Source organism: Canis lupus, chromosome 17, assembly GCF_003254725.2.
Source record: "Canis lupus dingo isolate Sandy chromosome 17, ASM325472v2, whole genome shotgun sequence".
Lineage (NCBI taxonomy): Eukaryota > Metazoa > Chordata > Mammalia > Carnivora > Canidae > Canis > Canis lupus.
Genome location: NC_064259.1, coordinates 55,113,513 through 55,132,006, shown reverse-complemented (window position 1 = coordinate 55,132,006; position 18,494 = coordinate 55,113,513). Strand labels below are relative to the sequence as shown.

Sequence of the window (18,494 nt, the reverse complement as noted above, 5' to 3'; positions counted from 1 at the left end):
GAAAAGAAAGAAAGAAAGAAGAAAGAAAGAAAGAAAGAAAGAAAGAAAGAAAGAAAGAAAGAAAGAAAACCAAGGCTAAGTAATCTCAACACATTTTTCCACGCAGAAGCCCTGAGAGATAATGTACGTCTGAATGATTCCCCAAAGGGCGAAGGCAAGAGGTGAAGAGAGGGATAAGAAAGAATCCTTCTCCCGGGAGATTTGATTACTGGGTCCCCCAACCTCACTCCTTGAGACCACCTAGGTTAAATATAAGTTTCCTCTAAGATTTTGAGAATCAAGATGTCAAAAAATTCCAAAGGACCTTAGTTGGAAGGTTTAGCCTAAAAATGATTCAAGGTAAATGATGTTTTACCAACAGCGTAGTTTAGTTACTGTTTATTTAGTGCCTATTACGTGTAGGCAGCTTTTTAGATTTCTTACAGACATTGCCTCAAATAGAATCAGAAATACGCAGGGGTGCCTGGGTGGCTCAGTTGGTTAAGTGTCCGACTCTTGATTTCGACTCTGGTCATGATCTCAGAGTTGTGAGATAGAGCCCCACACTGGGTTCCATGCTGGGCGTGGAGGCTGCTTGAGATTCTCTCTTTCCCTCTTCCTGTGCCCCATCCCTCCTAAAAAAAAAATTAGAACTATGTCATCTGCTTGAGCCTGAGAGAAAACAAGCAACTGATTAAGCATTTGATTATGATTATTAATGGTGAGTAAAAAATGAACCAAACTCTATCTACATAATTACTTGCACATTGTTCTAAATGGAATATCAATTTTAGGCATAGTCATTGCCATACTATTAAGTTAATGTGTTTTTTTAAATAGCAAAAGACACACCTAGACAGCAAAATTTGCTATATTATATTACCTCTGAGTGTATTGGGATAACTAACCTATGGAAGAGAACAGCAAACTCCATCCCAATTGCTTATGGCAATTGACATCATGAAAATACAATTCATTGCATATTTAGTGCGTGAGAAGGCAACAGCCTTGATTCTGAAGATATAAAAAACCTGTAGGGCATGCATTATGTCCTTGCAGGTCTTGATGTGTGGTTTGGGACAGGCAGCTTCCATGCAGCAATGTACAGAGCAAGGCACAGTATCTGAGCGTGGAGTCAACTGAGCAATATAGAAGATAGGAGCTCACCTTCAGAGAAGGGAGGGCTTTTGGAAGCTAGGCATGCCACGAAAGGCTCAAAGTCACACAAAATCACACTTTTCTTTGGATTTCTCTTCTCTGGATCTTAGAATCATCTCATTTTCTTCTGTCTCTTAACCAAATCACCGTCTTCTTAACCAGAGATCGATTGGTCTTGGAGTCTTGTTTTTAGCTAATGACATCTTTTCATCAGCCAGCACTGTTGAATGGGCCTTAGTGTGTACAGAGACTGGGACCCCAGGCAGAACAAGGGTTAATGAGGAAGCTGAAGATATGCACCGCCACCATCTCTAAAACCGAAGTGGAGTCTTCTTATCTCACGAGAACCGCCCTTCTCTGAGTATAGCCCCTGATAACAAGGCATATCACCCAGTCTCCACCCTCCACAGGCCTTGTCTGGACCTCACAATTCTGCCTCTGACATAGTCAGACACCAACTCTGAGCTCAGCTAATTTCTAATTCTCTCCGAGACATGCTGAACTTCAGTTTGCTCCTGCACACTAATAACAGGATTCCAGAGAAGGGCCATGAATGCCTGCCGCTGAGGCCTTCAGTGTGCCCTGGTTTCTACCCTCCCTGCTGCTGAGCTGTTTATTCAACATTTATCCTCTATGCATGCTCCAGAATTCTTCTGATAAATGTGTTCCTCCCTTTATTTTTGCTGAAATCCACTAGAGTCAGTATCCGAGGTTTTCAAATAATAAGATTAAATAATTCATAAATTGATTCTAGAGAGTATGTTGCAAATTCCGGACCTTCAAGGAAAATGTAATAGATCATTGTGTTGGCATGGGAGTGAAGGCAATAGTACTTTTTATTCAAAGATGGGAAATTAGCAACCTTGGTAGAAAGTGACAATATGTTTCTTGTGGTCACCTGGAAGGGACTTCACCAGTGCTAGGGTTTGAGAGGACCCAGTAGTTGCCACCATAAAGCAGTTTAAAAGAGATGAGAAAGGTTGAGACCACAGAGTCAGGTGGTTGCCTCTGAGTTCATTGGGATAACCTATATAAGAGAACAGCAACTCCATCCCAGAAGCCTTCCCTATAGGCATCAATTCAAAGTTAGTCCTACTATGATCCCAGTAGCTACTGGCCTGAGATAACTTAAAGCAACAAGTTCAAAAATTGGTATTTCAGGCTAATTGAATTAGACCTGCACTTGCATTTATGAACTTACTAGGTTTCATATGTGTGTACAGCATGGTCAGGAAAGAGTGGAGCTCTGGCAAGGGAAATCAGGATCTATGGGAGAAGCTAGAGGAAGTGGAGACCCTAAGCCTTCAAGCCTCTTGAAACATTCCTCACTGTACCCCACTGCCACCAACCAGAGGAAATTAGCCATCCACCTTGCTGGGTTCCACCACTCAATAATGTCCACTCTGTGGCCAGCATCTGAACTCAACACAGCCTGGAGGGTGTTATGCAAGATCATTATAGAGAAGAAAGAAGTCATACACAGGGAATATCATTAAGATGGGAGAAATCGTGTTAGCATAGACTTTGAGGATGGGGTGTGTTGTTAGTGGTTTTGTTTGCTAAGTAATCCATAGCCTGATGGATATCAGATGGCATCTCAGCATGACTACGGGAGGAATGGAGATCACTCTGCAATCTAGACTTACAGAACAATGGCTCCATGATACCACTTTGGATGCAGTAGCTGTTATGATTTGGAATTAGAGCCGATTTCATTTGGGGTTGTATATGGGCACGTCAGTCATGCTGGGCAGGAGCATCTTGGACATGTGGGATCAAGTGTATGGTGTGTGTGTGTGTGTGTGTGTGTGTGTGTGTTTATGCTAAGCAACTGAGAAGGGGAACGTAATAGACACCACATGGAGCAGCTGCCTAAGCCACAGCAGTGCCCCCTTCTCTTAGCACAGCCCTTGAAATGCAGGGTGGGCCTGTGAAGTCTGTCTATTTTATGACATGAACTTCCTCCCACCACCTCCACGACCACCACCACCACAATAACTGGGTGCAGTGTAACACCAACTGCAGGACCAGGGGGACAGTCTACCCTGGGTTCAGGCAATAAGGAAGCCTGTAGAGAATTTAAAAACAATAACAAAACCAATAGAAGTCAATCTGCTTTTTATTATCACCATGTGTCGGCAATCCTAAGCAATGTCAGTGATAAAGTCCTACTTCCTGAAAAAAATCTTTTGTTGGTCTAAGTCCTAAATTATTGCTTACTATTGAGTTTTAATAATGTGTATGTAAGCTTCAAATTAGCACCTTTTCATTTCTTATCCTTTATAACTTGCATTCTGCATGGGAGTTAACTGGAGAACTCCCAGTTACACAGCCGCGCCCCAACACACACGGACTCAGCCACACACGGTCGAGTAAATTCCTAATGATTTGAGTTCATTCAAGCTCACCCTGTAAGCCTATTCCTGCATCTAAATGGTAAATTCAAAATAAGCAATAATGGGATAGTGCTTACAAAAATGAAGAAACAGAACTCAAATTACTTTCATCTTGTCATTTTATGAATGTCAGGAGAAATGACAGGAGATGCTGGTTTACACTGACCAAAGGAATCAAAAGAGCAGTGAACAGTACCTTGTCCATTATCACCAAGAGCTGGACATTTGATCTAAAAGTAATGGGTCAAATAACATCATGTGGGTTACTGTTCAATCATTAGCTCTGATTTTTATACAAAAGAAATTCCAAAGTCTTAACTAAAAATAATCAAGACGTATAATGACTTTTCTGTTTTACTAGAAGATTTTCAACCATGTCAACATTCAACAGCTACTAGTATCAATAACTAAGACATAAAGACATGAATGGTATTGCAATTCCTAGAATTTATTGTGAAATAGGATTTTTGTGAATGCTAAATTTATCCTTATGTTTAAAATTGTTCCTATTTATTTACATATTACTTCATATAGAAGAAAACCCTTTATTTTTTTAAGGATTTTGTTTATTTATTTGAGAGAGAGAGAGAGCATGAGGGGTAGGGAACAGAGGGAGGAAGAGAAGAGCAGGGAGCTCAATGCGGGGCTCGATCCCAGGACCCCAGGATCACAGCCTGAGCCAAAGGCAGCTACTTAACCAACCAAGCCACTCAAGCACCGTAGAAGAAAACCCTTTAAATTAAAATTAATAAAAGTATTATTCAGTCAACCATAGCAAAGATAGGTGGATAAGTCTTATTATATCACCTAAGGAACATGAATATGCAGAGATTAATTTTGACCAAATTATTTATAAATTTGCAAAAGTTACAACTTAAAAACCAAAAACTGAAATTATATTATTCATTACTGTGACAGACCAATATGCAAGTGTAAATCTATTTTCCTTTTTTTCCGAAAGTCACATTAATGTAAAAATGAGTTATTTCACGACTTTTTTTCCTTCATTATACTGCAATAGTTATTTTATTTTGTACCTTACTTTTTCATTTACTTTTTGTTAGTATGACTGTATATACAGAGTTCAATAGTAAACTATTTCACTGCTCTTCTTCTCTCACACTGTCATTATTATTATTATCCATATTTCATGATTGTTACTGAGAAAAACTTTGTTGGGGGGAGATGTTAAAAAATGAATGTCTCTAGCTGGTTGACCCAGGGCACATAACTGAACCAAACTGGGGCTCAGCCAGTTGTCCAAGCACTGAGAACCATGGGCCTGAGGGACATAGGGGTCTAGAGACTTCAAGTTGGGTTATGGGTGAGTTGGGTTATGGGTGACTCCATGGCATCCAAGTGCTTGAGCTACCTCTGAGAAGCCCTCCAGCTGCCCTGCTTCTGCCCTTCCCACAGCCTCCTTGGATCGTGAGAGATCCTAGAATCATTCCAGAAAACATCCCCTGCACCTGTAGAACCAGGATCCATGTCTACTACACAAGGATAGGCCTAACATCAGGGAGAAAGGTAAAAATGGAAAAGACACTCAGTCAAAATGTCTGTGATGGGAGCACCTCCCCAGCTCCCCTGCTCACTCTACAGGAATAACTGTCAGGGACACCTCTCATGATATCATAGTGGGTGGATGGGTGAGGATAGCAGTGACTTGATGTGGTGTCTGGGGAGGAGGTGGCCTGTTTGTGGGAAAGCACCATGCCCCCCTTCACCATCAGGAAGCCCTCATCCCTGCCCTACCTCCAGCCATCCAGGTGTGTAGCTTGTACGCCACTAAAAGGTGACAGCAACATCCACACCCTGGGGTGGCCACTGACACTACATGTTTAAAGTCTCCGGGATTACACACTAGATACGAGTCATAGATGTCCATAGAGTATTCTGCCCAACGAGCTCTTAGCCCTCCAGGCAAGCCCCCAGACAGCGTCCTGATTCTGATCCAGCCCCCCGGCCACAGCCTGCTGACCCAGGGATGGGCCCTGACTCCAGCCAAACCAATGAACTTCTTTCCTGGGAATTTTTAACTCAGGATCAAGAAAGTTGAGGTCAGACCCCCTCCTGTGAGGGCAGCTACTGCCAGTTATGTTTCCAGAAAGCCAGAGATAAACAGATGCAATGAGATTGGCAGAGGTAAATAGGCAAAGGAATAATAGTGAGTCAGGTGGCATCTGAGTCTTGTATTCTAGCCACTTCCATGCCCCCCTCCTGGTTTGGTTGTTTCAGGCTTGTTAGGGTTCTGGTAGGAATGAATTCCTCTTTTTGCTGAGACAAGGTTCTGACTATTTGCAACCAGAATTATCCAGGGTATGTGAAGCTTGTATGTCCTAGATTCTTGTTTTGCAAACAAGGGCAACGTTGAGAAGTCAGAAAGCGTGAGCAGCCCTCACACACATCTATCTATCTGTCAGCTGTGACTTGTGCTTCCCATATCTGGCAGCTGCACACTCGGCCACTGGAGACTGTGCTGTGTCTTGTTTCACTATATGCCTGAACTCGGGATGGGGGGGAGGCAAGACAGAGGTGAGTGGAGCACCATGAGGATGGCCTGCGGACAGCTGTGGCCAGCTGCAGCTCCCGTACTGGGTTTCATCTGGAGACTGGGGTTCAGGTGACCAGCCCCGCAGGTTCAAGAATCCCATATGTTGCTCCCTGCTGGACTTCCCCTTCCTATCCTCCTGTGTCCTGGGGCTTACACTTTCCAGAGAGGAAATCTTTCTCTATCTTGACCTCATAAGGAAGAAGACGGGTCTCCAGGAAGGAGGGAAGGAACAAAGTGCAGGCACTTTTTCACAGGCTGTCTTGTGGGATCCTGATCTTAACCGCATGGGGCAGGTATTATTATCCTCCTTTGGCACGAGAGCCTGACCAGAGTGCTATCCCTCCTACTTCTCTTGTGTCTGCAAATAACGTGCACCTTGGCACGTTGGTGCACCTCCCCCACCCCGCCCCCCTGTTTTTGGCCTTGTTTTCTATACAAGGAGCATCTCAGATGGAAAGCCAGCTACTGCTGGTTCCTGAGCACAAGATGCCCGGGGAAGTCTCTATTTTCATACCAAACCTGGTTTCCTGGTGGGCACACAAATTGTTGCCTACTAAAATAGCAACTCTGGCAAAAATGTCTCCAATCTGCTTAGATGTGCATCAAATTAAGAGCTAGCCTTGCAGTTCAACCAACTGACCGTTTCTAATGAGCTGGAAACAAAACTCCCTTTAAAGCCATCAGCCGTTGGCCCAGAATTATCAGCACAGCTAGAAACATGGGGCCCTAAGGCAGAGCTTCCTCCTATGCGTGGCTCATTTCAGTCCTACCGCTCTCCACCATTATTCCTTCCTATCTCCCAGGCCCTGCAGCCCAGCACCACTGCCTTTATGCCCGCACATGTGCATTTGTTAGAGTGATAGATAGCATCCAACAGGCCCAGGCCCGGGGACATGGCCCCTGCCCTCCGGGAGCCCACCCTCGAGAAGAAGTGGGTACAACTCTCTCTGTTTCTATCCATGCTCTCCTCCCACCTCACTTTGCTTTTACCCAATCAAGATCAGAGCCACAGGACCAGTTTCCATGGCCACTAGCAACGTAAGTTGATAGCAACGTCACAAAATCAAATGCCTCTGGGGACCAGGCAGATAATAATAAAAATATTTGGCATTTTATCAAACGTGACAGGCTGCCTCTAAGCCTTCATGCTTGCTGTTCCATCAGCCTGCATACTTTTCCCTCCAGAGCTCCACGTGGCTTACTCTTAGAGTCTTTTCTGGAAGGTCACCCTCTCAGGGAGGCCTTCCTGACTATCCTGTTATTGCAACTCAGGACTCTCCACCACTCTTCCCTGTTTCACCTTCCCCTGCCGCATTTAACACCACGTTTCCTTCAGAATCTACTTTTGTGTTTATTATCTGTCTCACCGTGTCCCCCTATGGGGCAGAGATGAGTCTGTTTTGTTCTCTGATGGTATCCCTGGTCCCTAATACGCCTTGGCCCATGGTAGGTACCCAACAAATAAATCCATCACATAGCCAATGCCAGGCACTGTAGGAAACATTAAAGCCTCATTTAACCCCTCTCTGCAAACCTCTGAGATAGGGACCCTTTATGATGCTGGTGACAACGAGGATGCGCATTTTACCAGTGAAGAAGCTGGAGTACGAAGAAATTAAGTGACATAGCCAGGTAGGGGCGGACCCAGAGTTCAGGCCTGGGCAGTCCAGCCATACCCTCCGTGCTCCTAACACACCACACTCTCTATAACATGACAGGCACTGGTGGGAACTATGACAACTGGGAAATTCTAACCTCGCCTGAAAGCACTCCTTTCCTTTTTTTTTAAAATCCTATTCTGGGAAACAAACAAACAAGAAAACAATCCACAAGTGCTTTTCACTTGGCTGCAGGCCCTTCAGTGAGAAGGTCCATGCTCAGGGAGGGTTCAGGGAGAGTTGTCTGAGCAGTCACCTTCTTGTGGCCTGGCTGGACCTTCCCGGATTGCTGATCTCAAGGGCCACCCAAATGACAGGGAGGCTTTTGATTGCCACAGGTTTAGTCTCCTGGGACAACAGCAGCTTCACAGAGGAAGAACAAGCCACAAAGCCATGACCACGTGCGTTGTCTTGGCACTGCCATGCAGTAAGGTAGCTCCCTCCACGTCCTCCTGACCATTTAAAAATAGTCTCTGTAGCAGTTGAGCAGTATATGGTTAAGATAGCAACACACCCCAGCTTGCTTGAGACCGCAGCCATCTCACGCCAGGGTGTCGAGTTCAGGGGATCCATGGATTAAAATGACAGAAAAAGCCTTCAGAAATGCCTTCACACAATAATACTCAAAAGCCGCAAGTATTTGTTGACTACCATAGACCACATGAGTATCATGACCCAGTTGGTGGGAAAGATAAAGGAAGATTTTTCCTCCTTTGCGAGGCAGCTCGGATTCAAGTAATAACTGGCCCAGTCTCTCTTTGTGAATACAAATGGCTGGATGTTGCCCATCTCTTAGCACTCACTCAGCAAATGTGGGTTGAGCACCTAGTCGTGCCAGCAATGAGAAGTGGATTGGCTCAGATGGGCATGAGACAGGTGTATCTCCAACAGTGAGATAAGCAATGTATCAGATGGGCAGGCTGAAGGCTGTGAGAATGCAGAAGAGGCACCACACCCTGTCTGGGACATGTTTATTGGCAGGAGAAAGAAGCAAATCAGAACCATGTTGGGTGGGTTTTTGCTGGAGGAAAAGATCGCTCGAGGGGATGCCAGGTGGGCAGGCAGGGCAGGTGGCTCTTCGAAGGCCAGAGGACTAGGAATTGTCACAGTGTGCGGGAGGGATGGGCTCCCAGGGAGCAGCCTAGAGCCCAAAAACACTTGAGCTGAATCTTGTTCCAACCACTTGGGTTGAGGTAGAAGGAGTCCCAACAGGGCAAACTCAAAGCTCCCTCCACCTTTGATGTCACATCACTCCACGGAACAGAACTTGCCTTTGGCAAACTTTGTGTCTCACTGAGCCTCTGGAAGTGGACGCCTGCAGCTTCCCTATGCATAGTAGTTAAGGTCTTGCTTGGTCCCTAAAGTCAGACATACCTCGGTTCCGATTCCTGCCCTGTCACTCACTGCCTGTGCAGACCTCACACAATTTATTGACTTTTCCAGGACTTTATCTCCTTGTCAGTAAAATGGTGTGGTGTCTAACTCCAAGAAGTACTGGCAGGATTCCATGAGAACAGGAAAGTCCAAAACTATACATATTGTATCAGTGCAGAGTAGTCCAGAGGATTTTCCATTAAGAAAAGATATGGAGGGAGGCCTGGGTGGCTCAGCGGTTTAGTGCCGCCTTCAGCTCAGGGAGTGATCCTGGAGTCCCAGGATCGAGTCCCACATAGGGGTCCCGGCATAGAGCCTGCTTCTCCCTCTGCCTGTGACTCTGCCCCCCTCTCTCTGTGTGCCTCTCATGAATAAATTAATAAAATCTTTAAAAGAAGAGATATGGAAAAGTGCTTTCCAACCAAAAAGATCAATGCCAATTTGTTATTACAGCCTCTGTTACAGATAAGCATCCTGAGAGAGAGTTTTTGGGGATTTTTGGCTTTTGGTTTTTGTTTTTTTTTATCCAAGGCTGCACCTGCAGAGCCCAGGACTGTGCCTGGCTGTTAGCAGGCATTCAGTAATATTTGCAGCACAGATGAGTGAATGCCTGCCCAGAAGGAGGCATACAGGTGAGAACTCAGGGGCAGAAGTAAGCTCCTTCCTCTAGCTATAGGATGGAAGCTGCTACCCCCTCCCCCTGCAAGCCTGCCAGCTCAGAGGATGCAAGCGTAGCCCTGGCTGCCTCTCTGGAGCTTGGTCTCAACCCCCAGAGCCCTATCGAGCCTGGCTTCAGTCTGGGTGGCACAGGTACATCCCTGTTACTTCCAAGCTGGTCCCAGTCACCATCCCGAAGCAGGGGTTATTTTGGATCTGAGGGTGTCAGGAGCATAAAAGGATCAGTCTTGGAAATTGTGGCTGAGACATGGGCAGAGAGTGCTGGCTTCTAGCCCCACGTCCCAACTGGAGCCTGAAATAGTTGTGAGGCTAAAGACAACCTCAGAATAGCTTTTGGCTTTACCGCAATTTCAGGCTAGAGCACAGCACATGCCCAAGAGGGGCTAAATAGGCAGCTCGTGGCGTGGGAAAGTCCTTCCGGGGGAGAGAAACGAAAATCATGATACAAGATCCAGGCTAGTCCTTGTTTGGGGAGGAGTGACAGCATGTTCAGCAACTCCACTGGTACAGCCGGTGACCAGTGTGGTGAGGACACAGAGCCACCAGTGTGGCCATAGCTTGGGGGTGCTTTGCCTTGGAGAGCTCTAGAGCTGGAGCTTCTGAGCATCCAGGAAGGTGCTTTCAGAAGTATTCAACTCACCAGGAGTGCCCTGCCTCGCGCTTCATAGAGACTTTATCCTATTTTCTCATCACAGATCTAAGCAAAAGGCACTACACTTCCCATTTTGCAGGTGAGCTGAGGCTCGCAGGTATTAAGAAATCTGGCTTAAGGAGTAAGCGGTAGAATCGGGATATGAACGCTGGTCCGTGTGATTCCAAAGTACATTGTGGCTGGAGCTGTACAGGTGGATTCTGTACAGTAGGAGCTGTACAGTAGGATTCTTTTTTTTTCTTTTTTTTTCTTTTTTTTTAATATTTTTTTTAATTTATTTTTTATTGGTGTTCAATTTACTAACATACAGAATAACCCCCAGTGCCCGTCACCCATTCACTCCCACCCCCCGCCCTCCTCCCCTTCTTCCACCCCTAGTTCGTTTCCCAGAGTTAGCAGTCTTTACGTTCTGTCTCCCTTTCTGATATTTCCCACACATTTCTTCTCTCTTCCCTTATATTCCCTTTCACTATTATTTATATTCCCCAAATGAATGAGAACATATAATGTTTGTCCTTCTCCGACTGACTTACTTCACTCAGCATAATACCCTCCAGTTCCATCCACGTTGAAGCAAATGGTGGGTATTTGTCATTTCTAATAGCTGAGTAATATTCCATTGTATACATAAACCACATCTTCTTTATCCATTCATCTTTCATTGGACACCGAGGCTCCTTCCACAGTTTGGCTATAGTGGCCATTGCTGCTAGAAACATCGGGGTGCAGGTGTCCCGGCGTTTCATTGCATTTGTATCTTTGGGGTAAATCCCCAACAGTGCAATTGCTGGGTCGTAGGGCAGGTATATTTTTAACTGTTTGAGGAACCTCCACACAGTTTTCCAGAGTGGCTGCACCAGTTCACATTCCCACCAACAGTGTAAGAGGGTTCCCTTTTCTCCGCATCCTCTCCAACATTTGTTGTTTCCTGCCTTGTTAATTTTCTACAGTAGGATTCTGACCACTTAAAAGGGGACAGAGTGGTAAAGAGCACAGGGTTCCAGCTCTCAGATATTTGAGGAGCCTTCTCCAGAAGCCCTCTTGGAATGCCTGTGACACCCCCAGGGCCCATGTCCGTGCTTTAATAGGGACAGAGACGGGGCTGGAGAATTCGGAGCCTACTGGTGTACGCATGCCCTTCCTTGCATCTCTGGGAGGTGGGAGGTGGGAGGTTCGGGGAGCTGGGGTCCCGAAAGGAGAGCCAAGGAAGCCAGGAGGCCATGTGCCCCTCTGCAGGGCTCACACCTCTTGTTACTCCTGTGCCATGTTTCAACACTAATCACGGCACCGTCAAGAGTGACCATGGGAGGCAACAGAAGAGAAAAAACTCAGACTGAACCACGACCTCGGTTATCCTGGCCGCCATTCGATAGGAGAGCTTTTGTTCAAGTCCCTCAACCTGCTGACATCTGCTGGGTCACTGCTGCTGTCCTCTGTCCCCTTACTCCTCTGGGGCAGAGACCCTGCCCCTCTGGCACCATGCTGGGAATGTGTGGTGAAGGAGAGCACCACGAGGGGGCAGTGTGGAGCAGAACCCCATCTGTCCTCTCATCAGCAACTGCCTCCTGTCTCAAAGCTGTAACTTCAGCTACGGACCCAGCAGCCACCAGTGGACACCTTCCAGGCGGTCCACGAGCTTGATGGGGAGAATCTTCCCCTTAGCTGTGTTCATTGCTATGGTAGGTTAAAGTACGAGTACAACCCAAATTATCTGCCACCACCTTCTTCTTCTTTTTTTTTTAGATTTTATTTATTTATTCACGAGAGACACACAGAGAGAGGCAGAGACACAGGCCGAGGGACAAGCAGCCTCCCTATGAGGGCCCTGATGCGGGACTCGATTCCAGGACCCCAGGATCACAACCTGAGCCAAAGGCAGGTGCTCAACCACTGAGCCACCCAGGCGTCCCACTGCCACCACCTTCTAACTAAGGACCCCACACTTCAAGGCCACCCTTGACATTTGGCAATAAGTGGCAACACTTTCATTGGTATAAACGAATGAAGGACAGAGGCCAATGCAATATGGCACTTATGTGCTTGTTCTGCAGGAAGGCCACGCGATACCAGTGCGTGGAGCTTTTGCAGCTATTCTAACAGAGCCGACTGGTGCACAGCACATGGCAGGCCAGATGCAGAAGAGCCTGGGCCGCCGGCGGCATTTCACCAGCAACGAGCATCCTTCAACCAAACTACCTCCTCCATTATGTTGGACTTTTAAAACTTTACTTGCTGTGTCCTTTTTATGATGTTTAATCTGCATATTTACTTTAGGTTTAGGCCTGTATGATTTAGCAGTTTATACCTAGTTTTATATGGGCACATATTTAAGTAACATAAAAAGATCATTTAAGTCAACACTGGTAGACCGTGAAAATCTTTTTCCTGTGACTTCCATTACGAACGTAAAATTCATGCTGCATGAGGCATTCACAGCACTGAGAGTCAGGGAAGGTGGAGTAGGAAAGCTGGAATGTGCAGGACAAGGATATAGCTTCCTTGGAAGTGGAAGGAATGGGTTCCATTCTGGGTTTGGCCACTTCGTTTCTCTGGGGTCTTGGCTTCTTTGACATGTTGGCTCCTACTTCTAAAGTTCCAGCTGCTCAGTGAGCTTTTTGTCATCCAGCAGCCCCTTAGCTGTTCCCCCAAACTGATGGGCCAGGGGTTGCTGGCATGGGGTGGGGAGGGCAGCAAGGTGAGCCAATGGGAAATGGCCTCGGGCTGTACAGACCTGCTTGACTTATTTGACTGTTGGCCCCCAGCACCATCTCCCAAGGAAGCCAGCAGTCACTTTGCAGTGAGTACATTTGCAAGGGTCTGGGGGCAATTGAGCACCATTCCATGATGGGACCTTACTGGAAAGAGCCCACACTAACTTGGACTGTCTTTCCCCATTAGCATACCCAGCGCCCATAGGGTCGGTCAGATGTTCTGGATTCCATGGACCTGGGATTAGGAACGGGAGAGCTGGCTTCTTTTCAGGGGTGGGAATAAAGCCAATGCCAATTTCAGAATTAGCCAATTCTAAAATCTCAGGGCCTTGTCTCTGTAGGACAAGGTTCCCTCCACTGCAGGTTTAGATGGGATGGTCTTCCCCTTTGTCCAGCTCAGGTTTAGCATCAACATCAATAACAATCACTGTTTAGAAATAGGTCTCTAAAGCTCATAAAAGCAGCTCACATGTATTATCTGGTTTGGTTATCAGACTACAGAACTTGGAAAGAAAGAACCCAAGACACTGAAGTTACTGACTATGTCTTAAAGTGCAGTTATAAGGTACACACTGGAGACCGGAATCCAGATGTTCAGACCTAGGGCCCTGTTTTTGTTTTTGTTTTTGTTTTACCACAAGTGCTGTTTTCACTTGCACAGTGTACAGGGAAATTGTGCAACTGTCCCTGCCTTTGGGACACGTACAATCCCAGATGTTTGGGTATCAACCTCCCAACATAACTGTCAGGGCTGGGGACACATCTTAGAGTCACCCAGAACACTCATACATAGGTGCCTGCTCTGATTTTGAGCCAAGAGAATAAAGTTGGAGTGCTCTGGGCACAAAGATTCCCTGTCCCATGGAAATATCCTTCTCTTGGGGCACCTGGGTGGCTCAGTGGTTGAGCATCTGCCTTCAGCTCAAGGTATGATCCTGGGGTCCTGGGATAGAGTCCTGCATCAGAAGCCCGCTTCTCCCTCTGCCTATGTCTCTGCCTCCCTCTGTGTGTCTCTCATGAATAAATAAGTAATCTTTTAAAAAAAATCCTTCTCCTGCTCATCACTGACCAAGTTCCTTGGACAGAGGATAAGCATCATCATTCTACTAGAGAGAGTTTCTCTGGGGGGGGGGGGGGTTGCAGGCTGGGAGGGGCGGTTAGGAGGCATTAAGCATAAGACAGTGGGGGACGGGATGAGAAAAGGGAGAAAGGCGGTGCTCTTACTAAAGAGGAAGGGAGGGCAGAGTCACATCCACAGTCCCGCAAACCACCTCCTCCTTCCAGGGCTCCTCGTGGCACAGTTTGGGCACAGTTTGAGAATCACGTGACAGGATCACTTGCCAGCCGGACTCCTGGGAGACAGAGATGAATAGCATCGAGGCCCTCCCTGCCATCACTGAGCTCTCAGATCGTTTCAACCCAGGGTGACGCAGGCCGTGACAGAGGGTGCCTGGGTGCTGCAGGAGCAGAGGAGCACATTCTGCCCCAGCTGGGGACAGGGGGCCTGGGGGGCAGAGGAAGCTTTGCAAGAAGGAATAGTGCTGGGGTAATTTTTAGAACACTTCTGTAAAACAAAAGTGAAGGATGTTTAAATAAAAAAGAAAATCTATTGGTGTTTAAAGATCCATGAAGTCACTGCCAAAGCAGTCTGCGTCTCTGGAGGGCAAGAAGTCATGTCACACGCAGACAGGCAGGGCAGTGCTGGTGCTGTGCCTGGCTTCCTCCCAACCAGCCCTGAGTGTGTGCTTGTCATGGGAGTCCAGGCACCTCTGAGCACCCCAAGACTGAGCAGCTGCCAGCATGGCCCTCAGGAAGCCCACCAATATGCTAAGTGTCCATGTAGAGAAGGGACAGCAAAATAGCCCTGAGCCACCCGAGACCAAGGCCCACTCTGGTGCTGATCCTTGATCCTTCCCCAATGAGATTCCACATCTTTCAGACTTCATCCTCTCCCCTCTTTCTCTCTCACTCCTCTTCTCTCAGCCTTCCTGGATCTCTATGCTTCTCTTTCTGTCTCCCTCCATCTCCAGAATTCCTCCAAAGTCTAGAATACGTAATGACATGGAGAAGCATCGCAGTATATTGTGAAGCAAGAACACCCCACTCCCAAAACCACCAACAAGAAAAGGCAGCTTACGAAAGAGTATGTCCCGTATGATTCCATATTTTTTTGCAAAATGAGATCACTGGGAGGGGACAACTTTTTTCTGCCTCAGTTCAGAAAGAAGAAGAAGAAGAAGAAGAAGAAGAAGAAGAAGAAGAAGAAGAAGAAGAGGAGGAGGAGGAGGAGGAGGAAGAAGGAGAAGAGGAAGAAGGAGAAGAGGAAGAAGAAGAAGAAGAAGAAGAAGAAGAAGAAGAAGAAGAAGAAGAAGAAGAAGAAGAAGAAGAAGAAGAAGAAAGAAGAAGAAGAAGAAGAACAGGAGGAGGAGGAGGGGGAAAGGGGAGGAGAAGGAGGAAGAGGAGGAGAAAAAACAATGAGCAGCTAATAGAGGCCAAACTGAGTATTTGGGGGATGAAGCTCATTCAGGTAGGAACATGAACAACCCAGCATATTTGGTGCGATTCAGCTTGCACCCAAGTCCTGCTTCTCCCTGGGTCAGGCTCAGGTGGAGGTGGAGAGGGCCAGCGGAGGTACCTTCATCCATCTTCCTCCTTGGGAAGAAACACTAAGGCAGCTAGTCAACCCTTTATTACCTGGTGGATGGCAGCAGGTGCCAGATGCCTGGTCCAGCAAGACAAGTGCCAAGGAGAGCATCCACAGGCTCGGAGTCTCTGTGAAGTCAGGAGAGTGAGTGGCGAGCTCCCTTCCACCTCCGGCATCTGGCTTTAGAGTTCCATGGCAAGCTTCCTGCCTCCATCTACAGGCTCTTGAGGGATTCACTAATGGGCTCAGAGGAGGAGCAGTACATGTAGACTTAAAGACGCAGTTTTCTGGGATGATGACCCACTCGCAGGTTTTGTGGGATTACGGAGTGGAGTCCAAAGCCTTCAAATTAGTAAGAATCACCGTTTCCAAAGTTGAAGGAACTGGGATGTTTTGTCTGAAGAAGGGCTCTCATATAGGAACGAAGGTGACTGCTGCCTGCCTTCCCAGGAAGGAACTGGAACCCATGGTGACATTTCAGGAAGGCCAATTTCAGCTCCCTGTAAGGATCAAAAATGTGAGTGATGTGAAAACCCGACAGACCGTCACCCCAAAAAGGGAGCTTCACATCACTGAAGTATCCAGCCAGGGGACCATCCGTGGTGTTGGGGCACAAGATAGACCAGTAGTCTCCTGGGACTGGTCCAGCTCTAAACTGGATGGAGGGAAGGAAGGCCGTGGCTTTGGATGCCCTCTCAGGTAGAAAAGTGGGGAAACATATTACACTGTACGTTAACTAACTGGAATGTAACTAAAAACTTCAAAAAAAAAAAAAAAGAAAGAAAGAAAGAAAGAAAAAGAAAAGTGGGGGAACAGAAGCAGTTGAGTTGTGCCTTTGGGTTGTAGGAAGAGAGTTGGGTGTCGGGGCTGTCTGAGCTAATCCCATATAGGCCTTTCTCACGTCTCCGGACAGGAGAGGACGTCTTCAGCAGAGCTGTAGGGCCTCAGAGCACCGCCTTCAAGAGCTTGGCGGGGGCTGCCCAGTCCAGACTTTCGCCCGCCGCCCCCCGCCGGGCTGGACCCCCTCCCGGGGACCACAGAACCTCTCTGTGTTTGTCCTCTGGTAAGCAGTGTTTCTCAACTGGCACTTGCCACCTCGGGTCATGTCGACAGCTGGCGTATAGTCAATGATTACTGACGCAGCTTATGTATCTTGACTGAGGATTGGAACACATATTTTCTGTTTAGTTAATATTCACTGCAGACGTCTTTACTCCACAGGCATTTGGTTCTTACGGCCCTGTGGCGGAAAGGAGGGGAATGTGACATGGAAAGCACGCAGACAGTTCTCAACCCGTCCGAATCAAACAAGAAAGAGACATAGGACTTCAAAGGGAAGGTGCACAGCCGTGGCCTTTAATGTCTTAACAAAAAAAAAAGAGGAAAAAAGAGGAAAGAAAATAGAGGAGAGCCGTTGTGGTTGCAACAATGGTCTTGGAGCAGCCTAATCAGAGTTATCGTCAAACTATCACCCTTGTTTCTTAGGGGCAAACATTACCTCTTATCCTGGTTTTCCTTATTTGTGGAGTTGGCACACCCTCGCTGGCCACCTGGAGGTAGCCGGCAGATTTCCAACAGGTGGAAGCCCTGCAGGCAGAGCGGAGCGCACCCCAGCCACTCGGCTCCGCTCTGCGCTCCTCAAGGGCAGCTGGGCTGCCCTTCCCACCTGGGGATCTCCATGTGGGTCCGATGTTCAAGGCCTCCTACTAGGGAACTGGAACCCGGCTAAAAGGAGCTGTGTGGTGTGGAAAAGAGGGGGCTCCCGGGGTGGGTGCAAATGCCAGCTGACAGCCCAGGCCCATCCTCAGAAGGTGAAGGAGGGAGGGAGACTTGTCTCCCAACTAGATGCAGCCGTGGGTGCTTGCTCCAGCGCCAAGAGGGGCAGGCTCTTCGTTTCTCTTTCTTTCTTCCTTTTTGATTAAAAAAAAATTGGGTTTAAGTTTTTTCTTTGAACAATCTTATTTATTATCACTTTAAAATATATCGAAATGTAGTTGGAAGCCCTTCTGAAAAGTGTGTCTGAGAGTGCTGCAGGCTGGCCCCAGAGATGTGGGCTTGAAGAGGGAGGAGCCCAGGAGGGAGGTGGAGGCAGAGAGGAAGCGTCTTCTTCCTCTTCTTGCCTTGGCAGGATCGTATAGCCTCACAAAAATCTCCGTTCCCTTGAAAGACTGCCGCCGCTGAAGGGGAACCCCAACCTTGGTCATGGCACTGACCGGCCTCCATCCATTGCAGACCTCCTGATCAGGGGGTGCTTCAGCTTCTTTGGCTCTTAATAACCCTGGGGTGAGGGGGTGGGCAGGCACCACCCTTCCCCTGGTTCTGGTGCTGAGCGTCAGGGCTGTCAGTCACCGGCTCAAGGTCACACTGCTCATAAAACGGCACATCCAGAGTCTGAAATTGGACCTTCTAACTCCAAAGTCTAATCTCTTCCTAAAATTCATGCTGCCTTGCCCACATGCTCCCGAAGTCCAGTGTGCACCCTCTGCTTGTGAAGGAGGTCACTGTTTGCAAACTGCTTTGTAAGTCCTAGTGTCCTTTTATGAGACGTGTCGTGGATGTATCTGTACACCAAATGACCTCGTGAAGCTCAGAGAGGTGAAATAACTAGGCCAGAGTCACATAGCAAAGTGGGGGTTTGATTCAAATGTGTTCGTGTGCTCTCAAGAATCCTGAAGAGTGTTCTCAGGGTG

General features: G+C 47.3%; 1 long non-coding RNA gene across 3 annotated transcripts; it reads right to left on the bottom strand.

The window, feature by feature from the left end:
• Nucleotides 1–363: 363 nt before the first annotated feature.
• On the bottom strand, nucleotides 364–16,951 carry LOC112664124 (uncharacterized). 3 transcript variants are annotated; one of them, XR_004806395.2, is made up of 4 exons: nucleotides 16,706–16,911; nucleotides 15,855–16,304; nucleotides 14,385–14,512; nucleotides 364–614 (listed from the first exon to the last, which is right to left on the bottom strand). It is a non-coding gene; the product is annotated as an uncharacterized LOC112664124 (long non-coding RNA). The 3 variants fall into 3 exon arrangements; XR_007403245.1 differs by having other exon boundaries at nucleotides 15,855–16,922; XR_007403244.1 differs by lacking the exon at nucleotides 14,385–14,512 and having other exon boundaries at nucleotides 15,855–16,951.
• Nucleotides 16,952–18,494: the final 1,543 nt, after the last annotated feature.